Source organism: Nannospalax galili, unplaced genomic scaffold (assembly GCF_000622305.1).
Source record: "Nannospalax galili isolate Female #2095 unplaced genomic scaffold, S.galili_v1.0 scaffold65, whole genome shotgun sequence".
NCBI classification, from domain to species: domain Eukaryota; kingdom Metazoa; phylum Chordata; class Mammalia; order Rodentia; family Spalacidae; genus Nannospalax; species Nannospalax galili.
The window spans coordinates 864,011-876,170 of record NW_008353294.1 but is presented as its reverse complement, the minus strand read 5'-3'; positions in this window follow the sequence as shown (position 1 = coordinate 876,170).

The window sequence follows — 12,160 nt, the reverse complement described above, 5'->3', positions numbered from 1 at the left end:
CATTTTTAATGGAATACATTAAAAACCTATATGCTACTAAATTTGAAAACCTAAAAGAAATGGACAGATATCTAAAGGCATGGGAACCACCAAAACTAAACCAAGAAGAGATTAACAGTTTAAACAGACCCATAACACAAAAGGAAATTGAAACAGTAATACAAAACCTCCTGACTAAAAAAAAGCCCAGGACTAGATGGATTTACAACAGAATTCTATCAGACATTTAAAGTGGATCTACATCCAATACTACTTAATTTATTCAAAAATATAGAAATAGAGAGAGAACTTCCAAATTCCTTCTCTGAAGACAGCATCACCCTAACTCTGAAGCCAGGTAAAGGTACAGCGAAAAAAGAAAACTATAGACCCATATCCTTAATGAAAGTACATGCAAAAATTCTCAACAAAATACTGGCAAAGGAATATAGACATACATCAAAAACATCATCCACCATGATCAAATTGGGTTTATTCCAGAGATGCAGGGGTAAGTCAATAAAGTCATAAATCATATAAATTGGCTCAAAGACAGGAACCACATGTTCTTCTCAATAGATGCAGAAAGGGCCTTTGACAAAAATCAACATTCATTTATGTTCAAAGTCCTAGAGGGGGTTGGACTGGAGAGAACATACCTTAACATAATTAAAGCCATATGTAACAAACCCACAGCTAACATCATTCTAAATTGAGAAAAACTGGAAGCATTCCCACTGAAATCAGGAACCAGACAAGGTTGTCCACTATCTCCAATCCTCTTTAACAGTGCTGGAAACTCTTAGAAGAGCAATAAGACAAGAGAAGTAAATTAAAGGAGTAATAATTGGAAAAAAGAGATCAAATTACCCTTTTGCAGACGATATGATATCTAAGAAATGCCAAAAAATTCCACCAGAAAACTCCTAGAAATTATTAACACGTTCAGTAAAGTGGAAGGTTACAAAATTAATCTACAAAAGTCTGTAGTCTTTCTATATACCAATAACAAGCAATCAGAGAAAGAGTATAAGGAAACACCTCCCTTCACAATACTGGAAAAAAAATAATAAAATATCTCAGAATAAACCTGACCAAAAATATTAAAGACCTCTACAATGAAATTTTAAATCTTTAAAGAAAGAGATTGAGGAAGACATCAGAAGATGGAAGAACCTCCCATGCTCATGGACTGGAAGAATTAATATTGTGAAAATGACCATCCCAAAAAAGCCATTTATAGAGTCAATGCAATGCCAATCAAAATCCCCATGACAATTTTCACAGAATTGGAAAAAAAAATCCTAATATTCATACAGACGCACAAAAGACCTCAGATAGCCAAAGCAACCCTGAGCACTCAGAGCAATGCTGGGGGGATTACTATACCAGATGTTAAACTGTATTACAGAGCTATAGTCATAAAAACAACGTGGTACTGGCACAAAAGTAGACTCAAAGATCAATGGAACAAAATTGAAGACTCAAATATGTGTACATTCTATTTCATTCACCTGATATTTGACAAAGGGGCCAAGAACACTGACTGGAGGAAAGACAGCATGTTCAGCAAATGGTGCTGGCTAAACTGGATCTCCCTGTGTAGAAGAATGAAACTAAACCCCTAGCTTTCACCTTGCACAAAAGTCAACTCCACATGTATCAAAGACCTCAGTGTGAAGCCTGAAACTCTGAAACTCTTAGAAGAAATCATTGGCAATAACCTACAAGATGTAGGTGTAGGAAAGGATTTTCTAAACAAGATATCAACTGCCCAGGAAACAAGGTCAAGAATCATCAAATGGGACCTCATTAAACTAAAAAGCTTCTGTATATCAAAAGGAAGTGTAGAGAAAACCCACAGAATGGGAGAAAATCTTCACCAGAGACACATCTGACACAAGTTTAACATCCAGAATATATAACGAACCAAAAAACAATGAATCAAGAAAGGAAGTAACCCAGTTAAAAGATGGGCAAAGGAACTGAACATAGAATTCTCAAAAGAAGAGGTAAAGATGGCCAAGGAGCATCTTAAAAGGTGTTCGTCATCACTAGTAATTAGGGAACTGCAAATTGAAACCACTTTAAGATTTCATCTTACGCCAGTCAGACTGGCTAAGATCAAGGGAACAAATGACACCAAATGCTGGAGAGGATGTGGAGAAAGGGGAATGCTCATCTACCGCTGGTGGGGCTGCAAACTTGTTCAACACCTATGGAAAGCAGTATGGAGAACTCTTAAAAAACTACAAATCAATCTATGATTTGACCCAGTTATACCACTTGTGATGGTTTGAACGAAAATGTCCCCCATAGGCTCCAAGTGTTTGGACATTTTGTCCCAAGATGATGGCGCTGTTTTGGGAGGTTTTAGGAGATGTGGCTATCCTGGAGGAAGCACATCACTGGGGGTGGGCATACAGAGTTCTTAAACCTTGCCAGGTCTCCAGACGGTCTCTTGCTTTCTATGCCTGCATGATGAGGTGAGAGCTTCACTTCTACTGCTTCTGTTCCAGCCACCTCCAGAAACCATGCCTTCCTGTCATGATGGGCTGTAATTCCCCTGGAACCGTAAGCTCAAATAAACCCTTCCTTCTATAAATTGCTTGGGTCAGTGTTTCTATTGCAGCAACAGAAAAGTGACTAATACGCCACTCCTTGGCATATACCCCAAGATCTCATCCTATTGCAGAGACACTTGTACATCCATATTTGTTGCTGATCTTTTCACAATAGCTAAGAGATGGAAGAAATCTAATTGTCCATCAACTGATGAGTGGATAATGAAAATGTGGTTCATTTATATGATGGCATTTTACTCAGCAGTAAAGAAAGATGAAATCATGAAACTTGCAAGTAAATGGATGGAACTAGAAACTGTTATACTAAGTGAAGTAACAAAGACTCAAAAAAAAATGACGTATCTTCTCCCTCATATGTGGATCCTTGCACCAAATCCTTATAAGTGAATATGTATCCAGACATAACTACAGGAACCAGGATATTGAAAAGGAACCAAGGAGGTAAAGAAAGGAAAAGAAAGACTCTGATAGAACAGTAGGAAACTGGTGTTAATAGGGGAGATATGGATAAAAATGGGGTTATTTTTAGGGGAGGGTGGAGGGAAGGTTATACAAGGAACCTAGGAAATAAAGGGAAAGAAGGATCTCAAGAGAGATAGGACCACAAGAGAAGGGTATTATTAAGGGAGAAATGGGGAAAACGGGGGCATCTTAAATGGGGAAACTATGGTGGAAGAGTTACACAAAGTGAGAGGTAAATAATGCCTAGGTAGTTTTTAAAAACCAGAAGGAACCTATTAGTCCAACAACCTTCTGATACATACATACAACCAGAACAAAGAATATAATGTAATATATGTCTAGGCAAGGTTTATCTGAGAGCATTTGGTCTTTGCCCAAGCTTTATCTACATGGCACATGGTAACTAAAAGTACCAGACTGGTAGAACTAACCTTCTTAGATGTTTGACAGCCATACCATGAGGCCTATACTAATTTGGACAAAAGGACATAAAGGACAGTTTTTGCTCCTTTCCCTCCTAGGTCGGCTAAGTTCTAGGGGATTATGAGCATCTCCCAAAATGTCCTATAACTGTGGTGAGTCACCTGTCCTCTTGATCAAGGAGGTCATGGAGACCCCACGAGATGGACTTGAACCAGTGTCCAGTCTACATAGAGGAGGGTCAACACAGAGGACATATATCCTCCATGCTTCCAAGCTAAGCCAGCCATGGTCAAGTAGGACCTTTGATTTATCTTCACATAGATGGAACTGGTAAAAGAATGGAGTCAGGGGTTCTTCCCAAGCCCATGTTACCCCTAAGAAACAGATCCTCAAGTGACCTTAAGAGTAAAAATAAATTGGTTTATCTGGGCAAATTGTAGGGTCTTAAACAACCAAAAGGAAAGTATAACCAAAGATTAATGGAGTCAATATAATTTTTAGGAGTCCATATGTATAGCTAAAGGCTACATAACAAGAAACAACGCCAGACATGAGATACCTTCCTGTGAGCTATTGGCAAGGGTGGCCCAAAAGACTCACAGACAGTAGCCCAGCATAGAACTGGGAAAATTAACAGCAGACCCCAATCTTATCTAAAGGAATATTGACAACTGATTGCTGCTAGATGAAGAACAGCTGTTCTTCCTAAAACAAGGATCTCTAGATAGGCTGACTAGAATCAGCAGACAGACAAGCACTGGGGAATGGCTGAGGGTACTGACAACACAGTGAACAGTAACAGGGATGACAGAGTGTATGGGCGCCAGTGTGGGGTGGGAACTATGAGAAGGTGCCATTTCGGAAGTGGGTACATAGATGAATAAGATTGTGTGTGATATTCTGTATGATATACACAGAGAAAAATCAACAAATTTAAAAAAAAGACATATTTGAGGGGAAGCATAAAAATTTACTTCATGTTACTTAGTAGAGGTGATAAACATTACCAGTGAAATCTACTTGATGACTTTATACCCATGCTCAGGTACTAAGGATCTGACTGTAACTGACTGTGACTAATAATAATCAGATACATAGAAATTAAAGACACATGTGCAAGCATCTAAGTATTAGTAGCATTAAAACTGCAGGAAACAGCATATTTTAAAATGAAATGGAGATCTTCTTTAAAGAGTAAAACTCATTCCATTTTATGTCTTACAGGGTTTATACTGAGTTCAATCACTGTGTAGACCAGGCTGGCCTTAATCTCATAACTGTGAACCTAAAATTTACAGCCACTTTTGAAAGAGATGTATCCTTGATCTGGAAATTGTTACTGAATGTGTTAAAGCTGTAATGAAATGCTTCTTCTAATCGTGTGATTATTAAATTTAAAAATTATGTAAAAAAGTTATATGAAATTAATATCAAATATGGCATCCATATAAATCCCCATAAGCTGAACATAGTCTCATGACACAAGATATAAACTGAGAGCTGGTACATCTCTACTACAGTTGAATTCATTAGCATCATGGTCTAATACTCAAATATCACATAAAATTGTGAAAAGATCAAGCACATAGTTTTGGAGAAAAAAAATGCCATTGAGAGATTTTTTTTGTATATATTCAAGATGTTATATATAAAATATATATTATTTATATATTTTTTGTTAGTCTACAGCTCTTGGGGAATCACTGCCACACTTTTTAGTATGACTTCATTTAAAATATATGTACACACATATTATGTATGCATGCATTCTCAATTAAGCTTATTAATGTTTCCCTATGGATTTTTAACACCTTTGGTGTTATTTCTCTCTCCTCCCTCCTCCTTTGCATTAGCTCCCCAATTGAGTCCAATTCCATTTTCCCATCTTCTACCTCATAGAGCCTGTGTCTTATTATCCCCCTCTTGAGAATGTCTTCTCCCCATCCCCATGTTCACTTTCTACTTTCCTTATTTCTCCTCTGGATTATATGCTCAAGTCTAAAATTTGAATTGATTTACCATATTGTTGCTCTGGCTAATTTCTGAAGATGGCAAACCCACATTTCCAAGCTTCCATCATTGACAAAGGACTGACACCATTCTAGAAATTCTCCAGATTTTCAGCACCAGATTGGGACTACTGAGATAGCCTCATGGACTAAGCAAGGACTCAGTTATATTGGCCTGTCCCGTGTGAGACAGCCACTGGGGGATAGCTCAGATCAGTGATTTACCATTCTTGTGGACTGAGCAAATACCAGGTTCTCAGGATCACAGGTGTGAGACTACTGTTATTATTATTTCAACATACACTGATTTAATAAATTATATGCGTTTTTTATCCTATCCATTCTGTTCCTCTAGAGAACCCAGACAAATATAAACCTCTATTACACGTATCATGAAATTAGGCTAATTCTCTCAATACTATTTATACAAATTTGAGGACTATGATAATATATGTTTATCTAGTAGCATCTCTTGAGGTACATGTTTATCTTTATTGTAACCATGTACGATATTAAGGAAACTGTTTATACAAATTTGAAGTTTTGATTCAACTATATTTGCAATTATAATTAAAATTTTTTAAAAATATTAACACTATGACAGAAGTCAAAATCATATATTTATATTTCTTAAAAATATAAACTAACAATTCTAACAAAAATGCTTCAAACTCTGAAAAATTTTATGAAATATCATATTTGCTAATTGTATAAATGAGGCACTTATGAAAAAATATTAGCAATAACATAAAGTATAAGAATACACGTACTACAAGAAAACTCACTTTCTGCTGAGTTTTCTTCATTAGATCAATTTTAATGTGTGACAATTTTCTCAGTTTAAATCCATGAATCCCAGTATATTCTAAAAATCTCTGATTCTGAGAATTGAAAATTCCAGGCTTGAACTTGAACTGCAGTAGAGTTTTCTTGTATAGGATAAGATATGTGGCTACCCTTCTTTACTTCTCATTTGAATTATGGGTATATTAAGAAAATCTGTCACACAATTATGATGAGTACCCAGTAAAGTGAGCACACATACACACAAACACACACACACACACACACACACACGCACACACACACACGTACCAAAGACAAAAACATCAATTTATCAAACTCACTGACATGGTAAAAGCACTACTTTAATCAGCAATCAGAAATACCTAGGCTACCTGGAAGAGAACATGACATCACATAATTAATGAATAAATAATCTAATCTCCAGGAGCTCTAAACCTTAAGATTACCATATACTAGGAGACATTTTGATAAATAAAAGACACCTATTGTTCCCTCCTATAAAAGTCATTCTCAAATCCAACAGGATTGCTAATCTGAACAAGAAAAGTTCCCCATAAACAAAAAAATATTTTAGAGATTTTACTAAATAGTATAAAGCTTACTTCATCTGCCTTTGTGCTTTCTTCACCCTAGTGAGTACAATTTCCTCTGTAATGAACTCTACCTATACTCTTCCTCATTGAAATTCTCTCAGTGGAGCTCATAAGAACTAGGGAGAAGGAGGAGTCGAAATCAAGATATCTGTAACAATCCCAGGGACCAGTGAGAAAAATATTTTTAATAGAAACTTGATAAAGAGAGTTCATATGATTTGCTCATGTTGTCAAAATAGGAACAAGACTAATAGATGAAGAAGAAGACTCTGCTATTGACTGCCTACCCAGAACTGAGTTTCTGAATAGTTTTTACCGTGGCAAAATTCCAACTGTATTATAAACAGTTCAAGGCCCTGGTAAAAAGTATTACAGTAAGAGATGCAACTATAGGCAGATTCTTTTCAAACAACTTAAATTATGAGCTGGCTTTTTAGAAGAACCTAGAAGCACAAATACAAGCAAATTCACTCCCAGTTATTTGAGTATGAGTAGAATAAAGGCAAGGTGCTCGATCCACTTTATTCTGCAGGATGAAGACAGCAGAACATTGACACTGTTGTCACATTATGTTGATCAAAAGGCACCCTGTGGTACTATTACCAAAGTACTTATTAAGTAACAATTATTTATTAAATGTCTATCATATTCTAAGTGTATGCTATTGAATTGAAAGATAATGTCCCTGTTCACTCTGTACAAGGACAAAAACTTACTGAGCAAAATGACATCAAATGTCAAAAAATTACTATAAAAGAAATTACCAGAACAAAGACTGGCCAGGAGAGGACTGTAGTACAGAATAATCAGGGCTAATCTCTTTAAAGACATATTGTTTGAGCTGAACAGAGACTTGAGTGGTAAGTTCCCAGTCCACCAACAGACAAGAATAAAGGCTCTGTAGAAATACAGGGTCTGGTCTGTGGAAGAAGTCACTGTGTGTGGATTGAGACATCAGTCTGAGAAGTGGTTTGGAAAAACGGAAAGAGATCTGCTCTTGGAGGCCTGAGAAGGTAGCATGAAACCAGTGTGGATTTTCAGCCGAACAGTAATAAATCTGATTGACACGGACACTAGTTTCCCAGACCTACAGGAACAATCACCATACACAATGTTACCTAAAGTAACGAAAATATATCCTCTCACAGTTCCAGTGGACAGTTTGTAGCTTTTGTGTTGTTAGGTGATGTTCTCTGCAAAACCTTTAAGGGAGGAATTTTCCTTGTTCCTTCAGCTTCAGACAACCCAAATGCTTAACCCAGGCACATACAGCACAGCCCCAGAGTCTGCTCCGTGCCTCAATGTCATCCTTGTTTTTGTCTTTTTGAGACAGGGTCTCTCTGTAGCCCCAGCTGTCCTGGAACTCACTATGTAGACCAGGCTGGCCTTGAACACACAAAGATCTGCCTGCCTCTGCCTCCCAAGTGCTGGGATTAAAGGAGGATGTCTTCTTTTAAGGGCATATTGGAATGAGCCTCTCTACTCCAAAATGACCTCATATGAATGAGTCACTCCTACCATAATCTTTTCTCCAAATAAAGTCACATTCTATGTGATTAGAGCTTCAGCATCTTTTGGAATTGCATACATTTTCCCCTGTGACATCATGGAAAAACTCCCTTTTGCTGCAATCAATAGGGCATGGTACTCACAGGAAATACTGAGAGAAGTTATGATATAGGTGAATAAAAACAGGCTTGGTTAGTCCGTAAAATGTAGAGAAGAGCAAAGAAAGACTTACTTATATTTCTAGGACTTTTGACCTTAACAACAGAAAAGGTTAATGGTAACATTAGCTGAAATGGGAAATATTGGCAAAACAAGAAAAAAACTTTGAATTTTAGGACAGTGTTTGTTCTTGTGTGTGTGAATGCATGTTTGTAGTTTTGTATCAGATCTTCAGGAAGAGACATAAAGTAAGTGATTGATATAGCAGTCTCAAGCCCAGAGGAGAGTTAAATAAATCAGTGTTTCAGTTACATATTTATAGCACTTGTAGCCATGGAACTGGATCAAAATCATATGAAACTGAACTCTAGAGTGCTTTAACAATTTGAAGAGTGAACTTGGGGGCTGGAGAGATGGTTCAGCAGTTAAGAGCACTGACTGCTCTTGTAGAGGACCCAGGTTCAATTCCCAGCACCCACATGGCAGCTACAAACCATCCTTAACTCCAGTTCCAGGGGAATCCGAAGGCCTCTTCTGACCTCTATGGCATTGCACAACACAGGTGCATTCACATACATGCAGGCAATATACTCATACACATAAAATAAAACTAATAAATAAAATACTTTAAAAAATAAAATAGTGAGCTTAGATAGGACTGTTTCTGAAACATGTTTGGAAATACAGAGCTTTTAAATATTTTTAAATAATGTTAAAAGAGATTTTTAAAAAATTACAAAACCTAAACAGAAAGGAGATCCTGGGTTATATTTTTGTGTGGTGTGTGTGTGTGTGTGTGTGTGTGTGTGTGTGTGTGCATTTGTATGTATATGTGCATATATTCCTTGAAAGTTCTTCCTACTATTAAGTCCCTATTCTAAAGAGACATTATGATGATGTAATAGTGTCAAATGATAAACTTAAAAGTTTGTGCATGTGCCTATTTGTCTCCACTGGTAATTGGAGTGGAAACAGTTAAAGAAACATTCCTGGAATCTAATGAAAGGAAGGGCCTTAGGGTTAAACCCTATGGAATGGTCTAACCTTGTAAAATATACCACTCTCCTTCCTGGTAGTAGACTGACACATGCTATTTGCTATGGAGGAGATTTTTTAAGGAAAATATGCTTCCTTTTTATAAATAAACTCAGAAGCTATGGATATATGGAAAATGTTTCCTATGTTGGTGCACAAAATAGAGGCTTTATAAATTAATGATGACAGGCCATATCAGGTAACATTTCACATTCTTCCCTGGCCCAGTGTACTATATATCAAGTATGGTAAAGGAAGGATGGGGAATTAATTACTTTGTGTCCTCTCCTGCTTTGTGAGTCGATGGATACCTGCATGTTTCAAATTGCTGGTTATTAAGAGTTCTGATTTTTATGATAGTTATTGACAAATTCATCATTCTTGTTAAATATATTGTTGGGAGCTGTTAGTCTATTATGTACATTGAGCTGTGGCAGTCTTGTTTACTGAGTTTGTGTTATGCACACCTAATCTGCCTAATCAGGAGGAATGTGTTTACCTAATTTGCCTAATCAGGAGGAATGTGTTTATATGGAGAGCCTCACAATACCTGACCTGGAAGCAATAGTTGTAAACAAAAAGATCAAAGAAGCCTCTGAAGTTTTTGACCCTCCTTGACCCTCAGATACAGGTGGGAAAAACAGCTGTTGATATGAATTGAGCCTTCTGTATAAAAAGGCAGAGCTGAAATAAACCGGGGCTGCAGGCACTACTGTCAGCCCTCCCAAGCATCTTTTCTGTCTCTTGTTTTTTCTTTCAATCCTCACTCCCCCTTTCAGGTACTGTCCGTCTTGGCCAGCTGGCACCGGCAATACATAAACCCTGTCATTCCAACGCTTGTCTTCCTCCTACAGGAAGAATCTCTGATGACATTTTTTCTTAGAAGGTAAGAAATTTGGGGGGAAAAAAGAGATCCTGGATTGTCACAGAGCCTCAGAACTTTGAGTAATGTCTAATGATGCTTGAGTTCAGAAAAACAGGGGTTATCAAATAATTATTTGGAGCCCTTAAGATAGTGGGCCTTAAAGAACAGTTTCAATGCTACCTCCACATGATTCTTATACTCTTCTTTAGAATAAAAATATCTACAGTATATATGTGGTAGCTAATGATGACTATCTATTTGACTATATTAATAAATGCCTAGGGTATTGGTGAAGCAGTTTGGCTATCCCTATGAGAGTGTTTCCAAATAATGACTGGGGAAAATTGGTCCTGAATATGGGTGGTACTGAATGTAGACTGGGGTCCCAATTTAAATGAAAAGGGGAAAAAAGAAAGCCACCTGAGGACCTGCACCCTTTTCTCTGCTCCCTGATCTATGAAGATGTCGCCTCCACAGATAGGAGCCAGTCTTATTACCTTGACTTCCCTTCCATGATGGTTATTCTCCTAAATAATGAACCAAAAATGCTTTCCTCTCTTAAGTGGCTTACTGTCAGATATTTCATCACAGCAATGCAGCCAATACAATGCATTAGAAGGTCCAAGACAGACATCACATTTTAAAAGAACTTTAAGTGCTTAATACGGAGTACTTGAATGAAATGATATCTTCATAAACTTACAGAAACTGGTTTCCCGCAGAAGACCTGCACAAGATCAAGCCAGCCAACATTCTAGCATGGAGACCAGAGGTATTTGGAAGCCCTAGAACTGACTGAGGGGCAACTGAACATTGATGGCTTCTGGGGAATGGAGAGTTAGTTTACTTTAAGCGTGTGGGTCCTGCTAGGATGACCATGCTCCTGCTAGGATGACCATGCTCCAGTGGATGGTGTCACGTCCTTGAGTACTTGCAAAATTACTCAAAACTTCACCCTCTACTTCTCCGTAGTGTGAACAAGATTAGGGGTCTGCATTTGATCACTGATTGCCAAGGGCAACGTATGTCTGACGTATGCTAATACTGCATGATTCCTGGCTTTACCTCCTTTCTGCTCCCACCTCCAGAAAAAGACAGACATTCATATGAAACCTCTTGGAGCAATCCAAACCCTTATTACTTTTTGTGAGTTCTTAACACTGTTGAGAAGCTTCTGGGTGCTTGCCTCTGACTTGCCAAATTCATGTGCTCTTTCCAAGGTCACTGGGCAAGCTCTTTGAGTTCATTTCACAGGAAAAGCAGCAGGACTGTCAACCATGTTGACAATCAGAGCTATACGGTTTTATGATCACTACAAACTGTTGGCAAAGGACATTTCTACAGAGCTTGTCCTTTTAGACTTATGTGAGGAAACTAGGACAAACAACATCTCCACACTCTCTTTCCCTAAAATATTCAGTCTATTACATTTTACACTCCAAAGCTCACATCAAAATCTCTTTTCAGGAATTCCTACCACTATTAAATTCTGCCTGTTTTTTCTTATGCTGTCCCTTCAAACCCAACTATGAAATGCTTACCAAGTCTTGAGTAGAACTATGGCCTATAAATCAATAATCTTTAAAGAATTTGTCTTTAAAGAATTTTGAGGGGCTGGAGAGATGGCTAGTGGTTAAGAGCACTGACTGCTCTTGTAGAGGACCTGGGTTCAATTCCCAGCACCCACATAGCAGCTACAAACCGTCCTTAACTCCAGTTCCAGGGCAATCCAAG